The sequence below is a fragment of the Pseudophryne corroboree genome, chromosome 4 (genome assembly GCF_028390025.1).
Source record: "Pseudophryne corroboree isolate aPseCor3 chromosome 4, aPseCor3.hap2, whole genome shotgun sequence".
Classification (NCBI taxonomy): domain Eukaryota; kingdom Metazoa; phylum Chordata; class Amphibia; order Anura; family Myobatrachidae; genus Pseudophryne; species Pseudophryne corroboree.
This window is the reverse complement of record NC_086447.1, coordinates 378,963,124-378,983,970: the sequence shown is the minus strand read 5'-3', so window position 1 is coordinate 378,983,970 and position 20,847 is coordinate 378,963,124. Positions and strand designations below refer to the sequence as shown.

Sequence of the window (20,847 nt, the reverse complement as noted above, 5' to 3'; positions counted from 1 at the left end):
TTACATGCAATCCAAAACCAGTTCAGTTTTACATCTGCGTTCCAAACTGACAACAGACCTGAGCAGGGACTCGGTTCTGCTCGGAACTCCAAAGTGATTCTGAACTGGGACTCTATTCGACTCGGAACCTCTCTCTAGTTGTAGCACACTAAAACTCATTGTTCTTGGCCAAAATACAGGAGAAACAAGTATTTTAAAAAATATTAGATTTAGGGGTCTACTGAATATCTAGTCATTAGCTGGGGTGATAGTGTAGTTTCGTTAAGAAAAATGTGTCACTGGGGATGCTGAGCATTAGCAATAGCAGTTGGCAGGAGTATTCTTACCGCTTGCCAGCAGAGGTAGCTCAATGGATGGGTGAGCTGGCAGGGCTATTGCCCATGACTCTGAGTCCTGGGGAAGCAGCCGCAGTCATCCCACTGGCACTATCTACTCTGGTTCTCGGGCAGTGTGTGGCAGTAAGAGAAGGTTATAAAAAGCAGCACAGCATCGGCCGAGACACAATTAATACTCTGTGGAGCCCAGTCAGCAGTGCTTGTTGGCTGAAGCTGCACAATACCCCGTTACGCAGATACCTAATCCTGTCACCCACTATGATATGTAGCTCCATATTTGTTTCCCAGTGGAGGGTGGACACCAGGGATGGACTGGGTCGCTTTTTAGTCCTGGAATCCATGTGTACGGCCGCGCTCGTGAAAGGGGGCATGCGCTCGTGAACCTTTTGCTCCTGTTGATCTTAATCACTGTCGACCTTTTGTACCTGTTGACCTTTTGTATCAGTCGACCTTAAGCATTGTCGACCTAACTCATGTCGACCATATGGTGTTGGACTATTGACGGTATAACTAGACAGTGTAGATCTATCATCAGGATACCAACATCTGCTTCAGTTAAATACAGTATAGAAAAGTTATTCCTAGGAAAACAATGTATCTTCAAGCCACAAAAAATAGTCTTGTCATGGATTAGAGAAATCCCTCATTAAGTCTTTAGGCCATTAAGTAGTTAAGTAAATATATTAAACTTCCATAGAAGAGTAAATAATGACAGCCTGGTCTTTAACAATTGCTTTGTCGCAGTTCAAATGTAAAATGCTAGCGGATAATGCTCGCTCTGCATGTTTGAAGACATCAAGGGCATTTGAACAAACATACATGGTTGAAGAGTTCCTTTAATTACTATCAATATTGACATTAATTGGAATCCATTTATCTTTGTGACTATTAATTAACACCTTCATTATTCAGTAGAATCAGCTAAGTTAGAGGTTATCACATAGATGAATCAATTTGTGGAACAGAGTTGTGCAGCAGGCTTGCAAAGTTTATAATAAAGGTAATTTACATCTGAACAGGTGCAGTTTTTCCTGGAAAATGTAGGAATGGGGTACAAAACAAAAACAAAAAAGACATATAAATTCCAAATCTCTGAGATTAATCTTTTTTAATATATTCTAGAACTATATTTACATAGAAACACAGAAACATAGAATTTGACGGCAGATAAGAAACACTTGGCCCATCTTGACTGCCCATTTTTTTTACCATTTTTTTTTATCTCAAACCTTATTTGATCCTTATTTCTTTGTAACAATCAAATAAGGTTTGAGATTAAAAATAAAAATATGGTAAAAATATGGGGAGACTAGATGGGCCAAGTGGTTCTTATATGCCGTCAAATTCTATGTTTCTATGTCTCTATGTAACTATATTTCTAGAATATATTAAAAAAAAGATTAATCTCAGAGATTTGGAATTTACATGTATTGTTTGTTTTTGGTTATTTTGACTTATTCAATATTAATTATTGCGCCTAACACGTTCTAATTGCTTCGGACCATCCGGATTTGGAAGTCTGAGAAACCATAATGTAGATATGAAGTAAACATCTGCATCTAGTGGGCCACAAGCATATGTTTTACTTCCCTACGGCTCTCACAGAGCATGCACTTAATCATAGTGAATAAGACTGCTGGTTATTCAATAGGCACTAAGGTCACATAGAGAAAATGATAGGGTGTTATTCTGTCCTGTACCAACAGAAGCAATTTTAAGGGCTGCTTGATCACTTTGCCAAAGCACCCTAATATAAGGTAGAGTTTGGATGTCCCTGTTAGCTAAAGCTAGCGTGTTGGATGTTGACATAAACTAATAGCAATAATATCTAAGTCTCAAATAAACTGTTTTTCAGCCTATCATGATGAAATAACGTGATATGCCAGATATATTGTGAGCCAGACACATACTGTAGACCCAGCAACAAATAAGCTACTGTATATACAGTATGTGTTGTACTATCAAAAGAGGTGTGTGTGTGTGTGTGTGTGTGTGTGTGTGTGTGTGTGTGTGTGTGTGTGAGTGTGTGTGTGTGTATATATGACTGTGTATGTGCAAACACAGAGCGAGAGACAGATAAAAACAAGAATACAAAGTGTGTGTTGGTATTTGTGTGTGTTATAAATACACTTTAAAATACAACTTAATGTAAGGAGACAGAATGCTAAGAAAATAGTAACTGTCCAACAAGTTAAAATTAGATTTTTAGATTTGCACCTCATTAGCCCGATTTTGCACCTTGCAGAGTGCAATATGTTAGTTATCCTTATGCCTTGGGGTAGGGGATGCGTCACTGGCAGTCTCACCATACCGACACCGGGATCCCAGCATCACGGTGGCTGGCAGGGGGGAGGGGGGGTGAGCGCAACAAGCCCCGTGTGGGCTCGCTGCGCTCGTCACGCTGCAGGCTTAGTGGCGACCCCCACGAGTGGGAATAGTCCCTGCTAGTCGGCATGCCGTCTGACAGGATTCTGAGGGTGCGGGATGTAGGGGGAGGTATTGTGATTGGCATCATCATAATTAGCAGTGCAAACATTTCTACTTAATAAGTATAGATATATATTTGTTGTATTCATTTATTGTTAATATTTAAACAGTGAATTACAAAGCAGCTGTGAAGGAGAATCCTAAATATACCTTCTACATAATGATATCACCTGCTTATGTGTAGTAAATGAATACAATGTGAAATATTACTGAAAGTAAAACAAAACAATTACAAATCTCATTATTCAGATTAGTTCCATTTTCTTAAATATCCCTTTGCCAATTCCTTTTTGTGGCTTACAGCATAACTAGGGTACTGCTGTGCCAGTTCTAAAGCCAAGCAAGTGGCACGCATTAGTGAGAATGTCTAGCGAGACACCCAGGAATCAGTGTCACAGAGACAGGAAATTGATTCTGCAAACAAGCTGCAGAACTCAGCGAGCAAAGAATATCCCTGTCCAACTTGTCTATTTATACAACAAAACATATTGTTTTATCATACGTCAATCACTGATAATATATATTTGGTTGTGCTGTCTTCACATCTCTCGAGGAGACTTGTGTTCTGAAAGACTAGAGCATACTGAGCTAAACTCCCTGGGAGACCAAAGCATAATTACTTCTTCTAAGCTGCTTAAACCCTTAGTTATTGTATGACTAAAATGTAAGAAGAAATAGACAAAATACCTGTCCATTTCCTTTGTATTATCTGAGCTGACATTGTACATTGAAAACCAGTTAAATTATCTGTAAATCCTCACAAGGGGAATTAGACACTTCAGAATTAATATTTGTTTACAGCATACTGTAGATCCTTACAGGCCTCAATTTAATACTGTAAGTATATCGCTATTCAAATGAAAGGCAAATTTAGCAGACAAACAAGGTCAAATTATATGCTGCTTATGCACCAGCACCTACAGTAGTAAAGAATGATAATGCAGCCCCCCCCCCCCCCCCCCCCCCCTTACCTGGAACACCAGGTGCTGCTGCTCCATGCTACTACTGTATTTTAAGTAATTTCTTTTACAGCATAAACCGAATACAAAAAGGAGGGGTGTGAGACCGGGTAGACCACTCATAATCTAGAATTGTGGCTTGTGTTTGGATCTCCAGCTCACAAAGGGGCAAACCATTATTTGACCATTTATAGTCATTATTATTTTATCACTTATTTATAAATGTACACTATGGCCCAGATTTATCAAGCCTTGGAGAGTGATAAATTGCACAGTGGTAAAGTACCACCAGCTCCTAACTGCCACGTTACAGGCTGTGTTTGAAAAATGACAGTTAGGAGCTGATTGTTTGGTACAAAATCACCGTGCAATTTATCACTCTCCAAGGCTTGATAAATTTGGGCCATAGTGTACATTTATAAATAAGTGATGTAGCGCTGTGATGTGATGCTATGTGATGTAACGCTGCACATTGACACGTATTGTCATATAGCAACAGCTAAAGACTAAGGTCTATTTACTAAGACTTGGATGGAGATAAAGTAACAGCCAATCAGATCCTAACTACCATGTCACGGGCTGGGTTTGAAAAATGACAGTAAGGAGCTGGTTGGCTGGTACTTTATCTCCGTCCACTTTATCTCCATTCAAGGCTTAGTAAATAGACCCCTTTATCTCCGTCGACTTTATCTCCATACAAGGTTTAAGGGGGGTACACACATAGCCATGTTCAGCTAGTTTCTAAGAAATCTGACTAGATTGCTTAGAAATTAGATGAACATCGCTCCGTGTGTAGGGGTGCCGGCGACAGCAATGCGCGGTGCCGCGCATCGCTATCGCAGGTGCTAGATTGGCCTGGCAGGCACAATCTAGCAGGTCGCTCATCTCACCGCTGGGTGAAATGAGTCCTCCCCCCCGTGTCCCCCCCACATCGCGCTGTGCTGAGCGGGGGGAGAAATGTGTGCTGAGCGGTCTATGCTAGACCGCTCAGCACACATCTCTGGGGAAATCTCCCCATCAGTACGGCCCTGTAGTAAATAGACCCCTAATGGAGAGATGCACTAAGCAGTAATAAAAGTGGAGAAGTGAGCCAGTGGAAAAATTGCCCATGGAAACCAATCAGTATTGATGTAACATTTATAATTTGCATACTATAAAAGTATACAGAGCAGCTGATTGGTTGCCATGGGCAACTTCTCCACTGGCTCACTTGTCCACTTTTATCACTGCTTAGTTTTGTCTGTGACTTTATTGTAGAGAGATAATAATGGTGCTGTATTGTAGGCTACTGTAACACTGAGTAATCTCTCTTTATTCTGAAACTGTACTCTTGTACCGTTGTCTTGTTAATCCTTTATATTATTAAGGTTTGTGATGGTTATGAAGGTTTAAATGTAACCATCATACAATCTTCCTTGTGTGTAGATATTTGAACAATGTAACATATTCTGCAACAACTGGATAATTGTTATTATAATTATTATGAAGGGTTTTCAGCAATGGCTTTCTATTTGACACTGTCAAAATTACCAGACGCACTATGTAGCATACTTGTCTACATTTGAAAAAACTTTTCAGGGATATTGTGAAAGTTACACCCATGAGCGCGACTTTTGCGTGGACATGTAGTGGCCGATCTGACAAGTGTGTCATAAAATTGCCTTATATCCAAATGTAAATGAGCCCCAAAGCAGTTACTTAGTTTGGCAGACAGTATATCTATATTTCTATCTATATACAGTAAGTTATTGCAGTTATTGCTAGGTAACAATGTACTGGTATTTTTCAGAACTTGCCCATTGTATTGTGTTTTACCCACAAGTGGTTCCAGATATAAGTGGCCATGAGAAACCTTACATTAAAATGCATGTAGCCATAGGGATCATTGTGCCTTATAACCAATGTTGGGAAATGATGACCCAATTTTAATGTGTATATATATATATGATTTTATTTTATCCCAAGTATACAATAACTACATAATGATGGTAAGGTGCAATCTGGGAGATTATCTAGGCTCTTCGGGGAGGGTTGGCAAGTATGCTATATAGGGGTGCCCCCCAGGACCCAGGACCATAGTAGGGCAAAGAAATCTGTGTCAGCCCCAATCTTGAATATGTAATGTTATGATATTATATGGAGGGGGTGGGGCCCCAAGTTCCCGATGCAACCTAAGAATGGTGCTTGCTGTGTCCAAAGGATACTCCTGACAACTGTACATACTGCAACGTGCCATTCCAGACAAACAGCAAGCCAAATACAGGTGCCACTGTGCAGCGACGGTGCTGCCTTTGCACTGCACCCTGAGTGGCGGCACTGCTTGCACACTCTTAGTTATTGCCCAACTGCCCCCTATACCATTGAATTTTTGTTTTGCCAGTTGCGCCATTCATTGAAAAAAAAAAAATTTTTCCATGGTGTTGTGTGTAAAGGGTCTTCTGAATACTTTTCATTAGTGACAGTGGGGTAGATGTATTAAAATGCCATTATCATTGCCTAATTGTCGGGTCAGTTTCACTGCATTATCATGGTGAAAATGGGAAACATTTCGTCAACATGCATTAACAATCCAGGAGTGTGTTATCTCACCTTACCTGTGATCCGCATCATCATATGTCGTTCTCAGAAATTGGGGCTGTGGTGTTAATTTGCTCCCTTGCCTAATGCTGCTGACCCCCTTTCACTGTTTGAGTTAAACTCTTCCGAGTGTTGTTGCTGAGGATTTCTAACAAACAATAATGCTTTGTTGAAAACACACAAGAAAAATAAAATAAACTAGATAAAACATCGGGGCAGGGAGACCCACAACGCCAGGCAAAGCTGGCAATATCAGGACAGGAGAGGATTGAGCCGAACTGTGCCCGCTGGCCATTCATACATCAGAAGACACATCAGGATCTTATACCTAGAACAGGTAGTGACGGGTGCGATATGAGACCTGCACTTTTACCGGTAAACTGGGATTAAGACATCAAGGTGATGCGGAAACTGCAGCCCATAATGTGCGCTGGTGCTTAAAAAGCCCATAACACACTTTCATACCAAGGGCAAATGCATGATTTGTAGTGGGGGGGGGGGTTTTCCAAATGCAATCCACAATCTCCCACTCTGCGTAACATTAGAGCAAGTGCCGGAGTCTGGTGGAGCGGTACAGACTCTGACTATACCTATACACATTGGTCTTTTTTTTTTTTTTTAAACAATTTATTTTATTTTGTGGTATTATAAAGAAGAACACGTGACTGGAACAGGAAGTCAACAATAAAATCAATGCACAAGGTGTAGCGTACATTCAGTTATGAAAACCTGCTGTTGAAAAAAACTAACCAATTCAACAAAATAAAGGTGTAGTAAGATGCACACATGTTATACACTGGATAGTGTATGGACTACAGTACTAAGAATTAACACTATAGATGGTCTATACTATAGTCAAGGGGATCTAAAACGCAGTTCTCAAGGCATCCCAACAGTCCAGGTTTTAAGTATATCCATGCCTGGCCACCACAGTTGACTTAATTAGCACCTCAGCCAATTTGATTTAACTATCTGTGGGGAGCCATGAATATACCTAAAACCTGGATGGCTAGGGTGCCTTGAGGACCATGTTTGAGAACCTCTGCTATAGGCTGTATAAAACATATTTAACTAGTATAAATAACACACAGTAAGTGGTCAGGGAAATGTGAAACATCCCATAATAAATAAATAAATAAATAAATACATACATGCATACATAAATACACAAACATAATAGAAACAGTAGGAGACAGAATTGCAACACAGAATTGCACTTTCTAAACACACATTCTCCCATCTTACGGTAATGTCCGATATACACTGACCGATATATTGGTCGTTCTATTGAACGGCGGATATATCGCGGATCCGTTGGCCAGTGTGTACAGGTGATGTGTCTGTGAATTCCGTCATTCACAGACATATCGCACCGGCCCTGCAGCACAACCGACGGCCAATATATCTACCAATATATTGGCACATCGCTGTGTGTGTGTGTGTGTGTGTGTACGGGCGATAAGCCGACCGCCCGTACACATGCTGTGGCAGCCAGTGGTGATCAACAGCTGAATCGGGCAGGTGTGTGTAAACGCCCGCCCAGTTTGTGGCTTCAGTCACAATGGATCGGACAGTGTGTATGCACAGCACACTGCCCGATCCGTCTATAGATATATCTGCAGACCAATTGATCTGCAGATATATCTATCAATGTGTACCCACCATTAGACTGCTAAAGGCCCGTACACACTGGTCGATATATCGGCCGTTCTCTTGAACGGCCGATATATCACGGGACCGTCGGGCCAGTGTGTACAGCCGATACGTCTGTGAACTCCGTCGTACACAGACGTATCGCGTCGGCCGCACAGCACAGCCAACGGCCAATATATCTACCGATATATTGGCGCGTCGCTGTGTGTGTACGGGGCGGTCGGCCGACCGCCCGTACACATGCTGCGGTGGCCGGCGGTGATTGACAGCTGAACTGGGCGGGCGTGTGTACACGCCCGCCCAGTTCATGACGTCAGTCCCCGACGGATCGAGCAGTGTGTATGCTGAACACACTGCTCGATCCGTCCATAGATATATCTGCAGATCAATTGATCTGCAGATATATCTATTAGTGTGTACCCACCTTAACACTCTGTCCCTTAAACTGCATGTTGTGCCGGAGCTCTTGTAATCGTATTATATACTAGTGCTATTGAGCTGATGGCCAAGTCAAGGGGGTTTTCTGGGCAACCGGAATCCCCACTCCCTGCGTTTGCCTATGCATACATCTACCCCTATGTATCTCCTCCTAGAACAATTTCCCCAGGTTTCTCTAAAAGTGTATTTCTACTTAGCCAGAAGATCTTTAACTTAATATCTCTAATTCTGCGCTGGCTAAATTACAAGCTGTCTTTAAATATGTTTGGAAACTGCATTCCCTGTTTGCACTCCATGAGCAGGCTGTTGCAACTGGCTTCTGTGATCACATCTGTCTTATCGCTGGAGACCTGCTTATTACTCGTGTTTGGTATTGTAAACAAAACATCTGTTACCAGACCCAGGTTGTTACAAGACCAGCTTATTTTATGTGCCTGCTATTGTGAATACATGTTGCCAGTGAATTGTTACATTGTTTGGACTACCACTGTGTTTTCATACACCTAGTCTCAACATGTCACTGCATTAGAGGCCTTGCGTGAGTGAGCCACATCAAGAGGTGTAGTGTAGCTATTGTGTAGCTACTTTTTCTTTAAAATTGTGCCTTATTCACACTGCAGACAAAGCAAAACACCACTCAATCTGTACCAGAGACACTGGGCTGCAACGTTGAGATGCCTGGGGGGGGGGGGGCGAGTGCAACTAATACCCCTTTCACACCGCACAAATAACCCGGTATCGAAACGGCATATTGCCCGGTCGGTGTGCGGTGTAATGGTCGAATTCCCGAATCGCCTGACCTGGTAATTCAACCCTGGAATAAAGCAATGTTATTCTCGTGTAGAATACGGGGTCAGTAGCAGCGTGAACGGGTTCCCCGGTCGATGCGACCCAGGACCTGTTCACTACATAGGGAGAGGCGGTGCAGAGATGGGCCGGGTCAGGAATTGTCGCCGCGGGAAGCCTGCCGTTAGTGTACAATGCCGGATCCCACCAGGGAAGGACCCGTTTCCAATTACCAGGTGGGATCCGGCATTGGAGATGAGGAAGGGGTATTAGACCCTTGCGGGCTCACTGCACTCGCCACAGGTTCTATTCCTACTCTATGAGTCTCGTGGACAACCACTAGTGGAAATAGTCCCTGTTAGTCAGCATGTCGACTATCAGGATTGTTAGAGGGAGGGATCCCAGCGTCGGTATTGTAACCGACAGTCTCCTGACCACAGGTCACACAACTACATTCCGTTCTGAATATGTAGCAGATGAAGCACAATAGAACATGGTGAGAGAAAAAGCTGCAGCCATTGCATCATAGCACTTCGTATACAGACTCAGACTCATTCACACATAGAGATAGGAGTGTGAACCTAAAAAGGTACCAGGCTGACCAAACGGCAGTGTGATTTGGACCGAGGAGACAGGTTCCGGAGCCAGTTACTCCAGATATACATCTAGAGGCCCATTTTACTCTAAATTCTGGTAAACCTCCACCTTGGCCACTATCAATTTTGGGATTTGTTTTTATATAATGTAGGATTACACACGTATAGATTAAGCCAACTTTATCTTGGCCTTTAATAGGATTAATTGAGCTAGGGCAGTCAGACTTAATCCCCTGCTGTAATGACTTAATCCCCTGATGTATTGTTCTCTCTGTACTGTATTGCAGCTGAGAACAATAGATAAAGGGTTTATGCTAATAAACCATGGTGTGCCTAAGCGCAGCAGAGAAGCCAAGATAAGCGTGGCTCAATCTGTATATTTTACACTTCATATGATTTGTTTTCCATATGGAATCCATTTGAGATGCACCTACAATTTAACAAGAGATTCATTGAGGGAAGTATTTCCTATTGATTGTTGTTTGCACCAGTGCACCTTAATTGACCTTTATTTGCATGTCATAGTAAATTCACAGTTTTTTTAGTTTTAAAAAAGCACATGTGTTTGATCTCAGTCAAACACGGGTGAAACATGGCGCTTAGTAAATTCATCCCTAGGAGTTTAGTCAGTTGAAGTTGGCGCTGGAAAGATAAGGAGAAGGAAATCTAGAGGAACACGCAAAATGATCCTCAGAACTAAACAAGGTAAATATGTATATTCCCTCAAGATCATTGCTTATTGTAAATACATACTTGGACAATTATGTGTAGCAATAGTTTAAAGCTGGGTACACACTGGCAGATATATTGGACGATCAATTGATCGGCCAATATATCGTTAACTGATCGGCGGGTGTGTACAAACGATATGTCTGTGAACTACGTCGTTCACAGACATATCGCGTCGGTCCTGCTGCACAGACGATGACCAATATATCTGCAGATATATTGGTGCATCGTTGTGTGTGTATGGCCGACCCGCCGGTCACAGATAGGTCGGCCAATGCTACCTGTCCTGGAGGTCTCATGGGAAGGAGGACGGGGGTCAGCTCAGCCGCTGCGTGTCACAGGAGCTACTGGCCAGAAGAGGATTGGTCCGCCAGGAAGGTGTCCGTGTTCCCTGTGGACCGGTCACGTGTTGTCCTCTGCCGGGCCAGCTAGTGGTGCTTGATGTGGAGTGCTGCTTAATATTTTTTATTTATTTATTTTAAAAAGGGGGCGGGTCCACAGCTCCGTGATTAGGCCACGCCCCCAACTTTGCCAGGCCTCGGCCGTTCTGTCTGCAGCCCTGCTTGAGAGTGGCTCCCGCAGTGACAGTCACTCGACTTGGAGGTAATTGCGGTGGAGCTGTGTCTGTGCGTATCTGCTGTGGTAGTGCATGTGTGTCTCTCTTCATGAGTCTCAGTGAGTATGTGTTTCTCATTGTCAGTTTGTGTCACATTGTAGGAGTGTCAGTGTGTGTGTGTGTGTGTGTGTGTGTGTGTGTGTGTGTGTGTGTGTGTGTGTCTCAGTCTGAGTGTCAGTGTGTGTGTGTGTGTGTGTGTGTGTGTGTGTGTGTGTGTCTCGGTCTGAGTGTCAGTGTGTGTGCCTCAGTGTGGATGTCTGTGTGTGTGTGTGTGTGTGTGTGTGTGTGTGTGTGTGTGTGTGTGTGTGTGTGTGTGTGACTCAGTGTGAGTGTTTGTGTGCCTCAGTCTGAGAGTCAGTGTGTGTGCCTCAGTGTGAATGTCAGTGTGTGTGTGCGCGCCTCAGTGTGAGTGTCAGTGTATGTGTCTCATTGTCAGTGTGTGTGTGTCTCAATGTTAGTGTCAGTGACGAGGCTAGCTTTAAAGACAGTACAGGCCAGCATTGGCTAAAAGCACTATAGAGGGGAGAGGAATGTGGCAGCACCTTTGGTGGCATAGGAGAGGGAGCGCTGAGAGTCCAGTGCAAGAGGAGCAGTAGGGTGGCTGCAGCATGTGCGAGGGTGCCAGTGGCGCACAGTTCGGGGGGTCTGGGGAAGCCTGAGCTAGTGGGACAGTCACTTCTGGGTTATCGATCTCGGAGACCTGGCGAGCAGAAGAGAGCATAGCTACTCATTAGATTGGCGGTGCATGCTACTTCACTGCGTACAGGTAGCTCCTATGCACACCCTCTCATTGCGAGCACCCTACAGGACCTCTGCAATGTTTATATAATTGCACGGGTTTCTGAAGACCATACCCTGATGATGACCCATGAGACAGCTCTGTATTGAGAGGCTGTGATCCTGTGACCCTGGGTGAGGATAATAACCCTAACCCTGTGTGCATGAGTCTGGACTGCATCAGTGCCATACAGTAGCGCCCCCTATGACACCCGACGGCAGTGACTACTCTCTGCTGCAGTAACCACCTCACTGCCAGAGCTTGTTGAGGTTCTCCACATACTGAACACATACATGCTGCATATATGGCAACAGCACACATAGATCAGGCAGACATTCCCACTGCACACATAAATGCTGCATACATGGTGATTGCACACATACATGCTGCATACATGCCCACTGCACACATACATGCTGCATACATGGTGACTGCACACATACATGCTGCATACATGCCCACTGCACACATACATGCTGCATACATGGTGACTGCGCACATACATGCTGCATACATGCCCACTGCACACATACATGCTGCATACATGGTGACTGCGCACATACATGCTGCATACATGCCCACTGCACACATACATGTTGCATACATGGTGACTGCACACATACATGCTGCATACCTGGTGACTGCACACATACATGAGGCATACTTCCCACTGCACACATACATACTGCATACATAGTGACTGCACACACACATTCTGCATATATGCCCACTGCACACATAAATGCTGCATACATATGTCCCCATTACACCCATACATACGGCAGAGATGCAGATAGGTGTAAATTTGCAATCAATTTAACCAGGAGATTTCCTGGTGGGATGAAAATAATTTAGTAAAAAGTTTTATTTTCGTTTTTTTTTTAAATTCATGCCCCCGCAATCAGGAGCTAACCCTCAACGCGTGGCCACTAGAGTAAGCGTTAATAACTATCTGCGCATCTCTTGGAATATTGGTAGGATGCAGCTTCTACAAACTTGCTCCCTCCGATAGAAGGATTATTATTAGTAATAAAAAGTTGTAGCACAAACGCTCCAAGAGTAAAAATAGAATAGACAAGGAGAAGAGACAGAAATAATGGGTGGTAATCAACTGTAAAAGCACACTATTTAAAAAAGTAAATTTATTACAAACACATAATAAAAACAAGATGCCGTTAAGATGCCGATATGCGGTCAGCATACCGCTCGTCTGGATCCTGGCTGTCACAATATTGCCGCTGGGATCCCGAATGGGGCACCATACCACCACTGGAATACCGGCGAGGTAAGCGATTCTCCCACTGTGGGTGTCCACGACACCCATAGAGGGAGTATAGAACCCGAGTGCGAGACAGTGGGAGATGGAGGGAGCGAGACAGTGGGAGACAGAGGGAGCATCAGAAAAGCAGTGGGAGATGATAGGAGCGAGAGAGAAAGTGGGAGAGAAAGCAGAGGGAAAATAGGCATATTTTCTTTTCTTGTGTACTCACTAGTAGGCTGGGCCATTATGTAAATTGCGGGAATATTTGCCACATTTCATGATGACGATCTGCCAGTGTGTACAGAGGAAAGATTAATTGGCCAATGTCCTCAACAACAGATATATCTGCAGCTGGCAGTGGTGGTTGGCCAGTGTGTACCATCTGCAGATACGTCTGCAGATCGATTGATCTGCAGATATATCTGTCAGTGTGTACCCACCTTAAGTCTGTAGAATATTTGTTTGTGTTTTATTAATGTAAACAGATAAGGAGGAGTACATATAATTACAATATTTATCATACTGTGCAGTTTCTATTCTCTTGATTTGATTGCCTGTAAATAAAAACATAATAAATAGGGCATATTTCTCTCTGAGCTTACTTTGGAAACACTAGCTAAATGTGTATGATATATAAAGCATATTATATCATTATACTGTTTGATATATAAAACAGAGTACATATCAGATTCCACAACATGGTGAAGAGTTCAGGAGTAGTTGTGACATAGGGTCCGATCAGAGCCGGCCATAGGCATAGGCAAACTAGGCAATTGCCTAGGGCATTTGATATGCCTAGGGGCATCAGCAGCTTTTGCTGATTAAAATGATATGCGGCATGCCTATATTCTGTGTAGCAATTCATATGCAGATACAGCCACAGTCTCACACAGTATATAGGCATGCTACATATCATTTTAATCAGCAGAAGCTGCTTGTGCATCCTAGCAATGCAAATAAGCTGCATTTTCAGAAAAAAAGGTGCCCGACGTTAGCATTGAGGCAAGATTTATGAGGACACATCTGTATCCAAGCAGAGGCAGAGGTCACAGTGTTAGTGGAAGTGTGAGTGCTGTGTGCATGTGAGTGGGTTGGTTGTGCAGTAGTGTTCGGAATATGTGTAAGGAGCATTATGTGTGTCATGTAAAAATGCATTAATAATGTGCAACATATGTGTAAGGGGCACTATGTGTGTCATTATGTGTATAAGGGCATCAATAATGTGTGGCATATGTGTAACAGAATACTAATGTATGTGTGTCATTATGTGTATAGGGGCACTAATAATGTGCAGCAAATGTGTAGGGGGCACTATGTGTGTCATTATGTGTATAAAGGCATTAATAATGTGCGGCATATGTGTAAGGGACATTATGTGTAAAAGGGCATTAATAAAGGTTGTCATAATGTGTAAGGCGCATTATGTTTATAAGGACATTAATAATGTGTCTCATATGTGTAAGGGGCATTACTCTGTGGCATTATGTGTATAAGATGCTCTACTATGTGGCGTTGCATATAGAAAGGGCACTACTGTGTCGTCTAATGTGAACAAAGAGCAATAGGGTGTGGTGTAATGTGAATAAGGGGCTCTACTGTGAGGAGTAACATTTATAAGGTAAAGTGATACTACTGTGGGATGTAATATGAATTATGGACACTATAGCATGATAAAATGTGAATAAAGTTGCAGTTTTGTGTGGCGTTATTGGAATTGGGGTTACTATTGTGTGGCCATGCCCCTTGCCAGCAAAAACACACCCCTTTTTGGGCTGAGCACCAAATGTGCGAACTGGTACTATTTAAAATATAGGGGGTACAAACACCAAAATAAGGACTGCTATGGGTGAGGGGTGATGGTGCTGGGAAAGAGGTGCAAGGTCAGAGGCGGAACCAGCGGTGGTGCTGGGGGGCACCAGCCAAAATCTTGCCTAGGGCATCATATTGGTTAGGGCCGGCTCTGGGTCCGATAGGGGATTTCTGTTTTGTTGACTAGTTCATCACTAATGCAATACAGATAGGAGATATACAACCCTGGGCGCTCTTAAATTCGTATATGTGAAAATACGTTCCTTCTCTTTGTTATGAGGTGTCTTCGTACTTTCCTTTTACTTCACTCTGTGCTTCATTCCACTCAAAATGATGCGGTGCAGAGTCAGAGTTTAGGATGTGAAGAAAGAGAAAAAAATATATATAGTGTAATACAGTCTTTATGCAGATTTCTGTATATGTGAAACAGGGTTCAATAGATGGAGCGTACCACACTCACTATAAACACAAGGGAGGTCAAACTCATAAAGGTATCTTTAACCAAAAGAAGGTAGGCGTTTCCTTGATGGAATTAATCATCCAAGAAAGGAAAAGGGAACTTAATAAAATGGACGAGGAAATCAAGGAATATAAATCCTTGGTCCAACCCTACTCTAATCTGGAAGATTATAAAGAAATGGAGGGCTCTATAGAATCTAAACTAAAGAGAACAGAGAAATTACTCATTCAAAAGAAAATTAAAAAATTCAATAGGGATAAGGAAGAACCTACAATCCCTCAGTCAAAATTTAAAAGAGCTTCAAGACTATCAACAAGTGAAGTGAGAACTCCAGACAGGAATTCTAGTAATTCTAATAACAATAGATCAAATAACCATTCAGGGAACATTAAATACGATAGGAATAGACGAGCTAATAATAAAGTGCATCCTAGGGGACCACCAATAAAACAAGTATCCAATTGGAGAGAAATAGATAATCCTAATCGAGGATATTCGAATATGGATAAATGTGAACATCAAATACCAGAGTGGAGGGCCTCCCGATATGAAAGGAGGGAAGAAGCCAAAACTAGAGGAAAAAGGGAGTGGGATAATCAACTGACCACCCATAATAGATACTCACCAATACGGGAGGAGGAGGAGGTTCGTCTATATACCCCCTATAGGGGAAATAGACAGAGGTCTTTTTTAGGGGATCCAAAACGTCACATCCATTACAGGTAGAATATCCATCACGACCCAGAGGAAAAAGGGCAGGTCGCCCCAAGAAAAGGATACATAACAATAAACATATAAGGAAATCTAAGAGAAAACCAATCGTTGGTATACAAAAGGAGGAAATAATTAAAATTCCCACCATTAAGATTTTTAATTTGAGTTCACATATCCTCACTCAGGATGAAACATCCTTGTTACAAAGAGGTTTGAAATATGCTCCGACCAATCATATCGATTCATTTGACACATTTATTGATGTTCAAAAATTTGTCCGAAAATTAACCTTAAAATTTTTTTTCCATAATCAGAATGAGCTTAATGAAGTACAGATGGAAACAACATCAGGCACCCCATTCCGACCGAAATCGGTCTTTTTTCCCCAACACTGTAAGGGCCCTTTGGTAGAGACTTTCAGCACTGTAGTCCTTGATGATCTGAATAAGTTAGAACTCAATTATAAATTTTCTAATTTAACTAAAAAAGAAAAGCAAGCCATGAAAGATCTCAAACAAAATAAGGACATAATTATAAAGCCCTCAGATAAGGGGGGGGGGATTGTCATCTTAGATTGCCAGAAGTATGAAGCTGAAATAATGCGTCAGCTGTCTGATTCTAATACATATATAAGATTGAGAAAAGATCCTTCTGAACAAATACAGGAAAAACTTGTCACTTGGGTCAAACAGGCAGTTGAAAAAAACATCATTACTGAAAAAGAAGCAAAATTTTTAATTAATGAAGACCCCAGAACACCGGTGCTATATATCCTGCCTAAGGTGCACAAGTGTATGGAAAATCCCCCAGGAAGACCAATAATTTCTGGTGTCTCCTCGATTTCTGCAAATCTATCGAGATTTATAGATTTTTATTTACAACCCATGGTCCTACTAAACCGGTCACATCTTAAAGATACTGGGGATTTTTTAAAGCTTGTCAAAACCATTAAATGGCAAGACGGTTTCTTGTTGGTCACGGCGGATGTCGGTTCCCTCTACACCATCATTGAACACAGTGATGGTGTGGAGGCAGTAAGACACTTCCTGGACTTATCAGAAATGGACAAAAATTTGAAAGAATTTCTGATTGAGGGAATTATGTTAATTTTACAAAATAATTTTTTTCTCTTCAAGGATGATTACTTCCTGCAAAGAAGGGGTACCGCAATGGGCACCAGGTTCGCTCCAAGCTATGCAAACCTCTTTTTGGGGTTGTGGGAGCTCAATACCATCTGGGCTAACAATCCCCTTGGAGCGAGCCTGGTGTCCTACGCAAGGTATATAGATGACATATTTTTTGTGTGGAAAGGTGGAAGAGAAATGCTTGAATTTTTTTGCAAGTCTCTTAATGAGAATAATAAAGGCATAATACTAACTTTTGATATACAGGAGACTAAGATCAACTTCCTCGACGTTACAGTTTATGTGGAGGAAGGGAACATCCAGTTTAAAAATTATACTAAACCAACGGATTCTGGAGGTTATATCCCACCTTCCAGTTGCCACCATGATAACTGGATAAACTCCATACCAAATGGACAGTTTAAACGTTTGAGGAGGAATTGCTCTACAGATGCAGTCTTCTCAACACAAGCAGAGGAAATGAGCAACCAATTCCTCGCCAGTGGATATAATAAAAATAAAATCATGAAAGCCTTAGAGTCTGCAAATACAGCAAAACCTACCACCCTACAAAGTAACCAATTGAGGAATAAACCAAATAATGAATATGAATTTGCATTCATTACACAATATTCTAAAGAACATAAAGAGGTAGAAAAGGTGCTACGTAAACACTGGCATATTTTAAAAAAAGACACCATTTTGGGACCATTACTACCGGAAAAGCCAAAATGTATTTATCGAAAGGCCCCCAATCTAAAATCAACCTTGGTATCAAGCATGTATGCGCCCACACCACAAATTTCAACCATTAAGTCGATTGGTTTTTACCGATGCAGTAACTGTATTGGATGTAGGAATATTGCTGGGGGTGGCTGTAAAAAGATTGAAAAGATTGACATCAATGGGGTAGAAGTGGAAATAAAGGAATTTATAACATGCAACACGAAAAATGTAGTGTATGCAATCAAATGTGAATGCAATATGTACTATATCGGAAGAACTTCACGCCCTTTAAAGGTCCGCTTAGGCGAGCATCTACGGAATATCAAGAAGGGCATGGAGACTCATGCCCTTTCCGCACACTTTAAAAGGGAACACAATTGTGCAGTCTCTAAAATATCCGGTTTTTACGGACTGAAGGCCATAAGGGAAAATATGAGGAGTAGGGATGTGGCAAAACAACTAGCCAGAACTGAAATGAGTTACATTTATAAACATAAAACTCTAAGTCCAAACGGATTAAATAGTGACTTCGAATTAAAATGGTTTTTATAAGCCATTTTATATTCTCATATTAAAAATCACTTAATATATCATTGTCTTTACACCCTCCTTGCTGTTTTTCCATTACTTTATTCCCTTCTATAAATGTATATATAAAAAGACATTAACACATATTGTTTTTGTTTCTATTATATGTAATGGAAGAGACCGCTGATTGGAACACGACCAGTGATGTATTGCCACGGCTACAGCATCCGGATGAATGAAAACACGTTACTACACACAGGCTCGTGGATTCAGGAACAACTTTTGTTTGCGTTCCACCACTGTCCGAAATGACACGCAAGCACTTCCGGCATGATAATCATGTCATTTCCGGGTAATGTCAGCTGATCAGTGTGAGACTCCACACATATAGCGGCTAGACGGAGCCTGCACCAGTGACCGAGAGTAACCACGGCAACCCCACCCGGTCAAAACGTCACTTCCGGACACACATTACCATAGCAACCCGATATTTCGGCCTAATGGGCAGGAACATACTTCTCTCCCTTTAATTACGGACTTGTGAAACTATAGGACTTCTGGCACATGATATACTTGTGCACAGTTTAATAATCATGTTTTTGTTGTTTCCATTCATACCGGATGTAGCCATGGCAACGGGCCATTTCCATGTTACTAAGAGCTATAATTATAGTAAAATATTTAAATAATGCCTGCAATATAAAAAACCATTAAGTGAGGATATAAATCTGGACAATTTATGTGAAATTGTATAAAAATGAAGAGGTTTTTATGTTATATAATTGTACCAGTATGAAGTCATTTCCTGTGTATGATGATTGGCTGTTCATAGTTTAAATACTGGGTGCTTCACACTCCACCCATGTCTTGATAAAGGTCAGTTGGTGACCGAAATGCATTGACGACAGAAGGAGTGTGAACAGCCAGCTTTTCTTCCACACCACCCCAATACATCTTTGCTGACTCTGGTAAGAAGGCGACCCTTTTTTTTGATCACCGGTATTGCTTTCCAACCATTCCAGAGATCAGCTGGGGTGTGTATGGTAATTTTCACTTTTATTTTATTTTTTACTTCATTTTATCTGTGGTGCATTTTTCCTGCAATCTTTTTTCACCTGTGGAATTGCTTTGGATTGCACCTTGTGTTTTAAATTGTTGGATCTTCCCAGATTGTGGGACCCCTTTTTGTACAATAAAACTTTGCCATTTTTTACTCGACTGGTGGATACTTTCCTTGAGAAATTGTTAAAGAACCTTTCGGGTGAAGGCTCCAAGGGAAAAGATACCATGATGTGCTTATAACAGAAACAACACTGTGAGTTGGGGTACGCAGATTGTGATTATAATCCAAAGAATTTTAAAGATACCTTGATGTGTTTGTTCCTTTCCGATTTCTATGTATGCCTGGTGATACCACACATTGGATGTTTTTATCTTTTTCCTATGAATGAGTCCAACATTGGTACTGGGACATTTGGAGGAGACACAAGGGGACAAACGTGAAAGATACCTTGATGTGCTTCCTAAACTCCAGTGACAGTGTGAGTGGGGTACGCCTACCTTCTTTTGGTTAAAGATACCTTTATGAGTTTGACCTCCCTTGTGTTTATAGTGAGTGTGGTACGCTCCATCTATTGAACCCTGTTTCACATATACAGAAATCTGCATAAAGACTGTATTACACTATATATATTTTTTTCTCTTTCTTCATATCCTAAACTCTGACTCTGCACCGCATCATTTTGAGTGAAATGAAGCACAGAGTGAAGTAAAAGGAAAGTACGAAGACACCTCATAACAAAGAGAAGGAACGTATTTTCACATATACGAATTTAAGAGCGCCCAGGGTTGTATATCTCCTATCTGTATTGCATACTGTATTTTCTAGGTGTTTTGGTGACACCTTTGGGAGGTAGATACCTAGGGCAGCTCACTTTAGCGCCAGTGTAAAGGAATCTTCCAATTTTTGCTTTTGTCTAGTTCATCACTAAGGCTAGCTATAAAGTAGTCAGATATACGGAAAGCTCAGTATACAATGCAAGTCTGATCACCAGATATCTGGTGAATGGGCAGACGATTATAAAGGTTTGTATGCATGAGCGTTAGCAGATAAACAGCTCCTGCAACAATCAGGATCAAGAGGTCGCATCTTATGTACTTTTTAATATTTGTCATCCCGACTTCCCAATCCCATAGAAGCCAGTATACACTGAGCCATTTCTAGCACAGTGTGTACGGGGCTCACAGCAGTGACGTGCGGTCAGGTGAGAC

The 20,847-nt window shown here is 41.9% G+C and overlaps 1 protein-coding gene and 1 long non-coding RNA gene across 3 annotated transcripts in view; one reads left to right on the top strand and one right to left on the bottom strand.

Annotated features, from left to right (window-relative positions):
- DLGAP2 (DLG associated protein 2) overlaps positions 1–20,847 on the bottom strand; it is an 802,299-nt gene that overhangs the window by 402,669 nt on the left and 378,783 nt on the right. The window lies entirely within an intron of this gene.
- On the top strand, positions 10,826–19,789 carry LOC134911443 (uncharacterized). The gene is made up of 2 exons (XR_010176573.1): positions 10,826–11,163; positions 18,754–19,789. It is a non-coding gene; the product is annotated as an uncharacterized LOC134911443 (long non-coding RNA).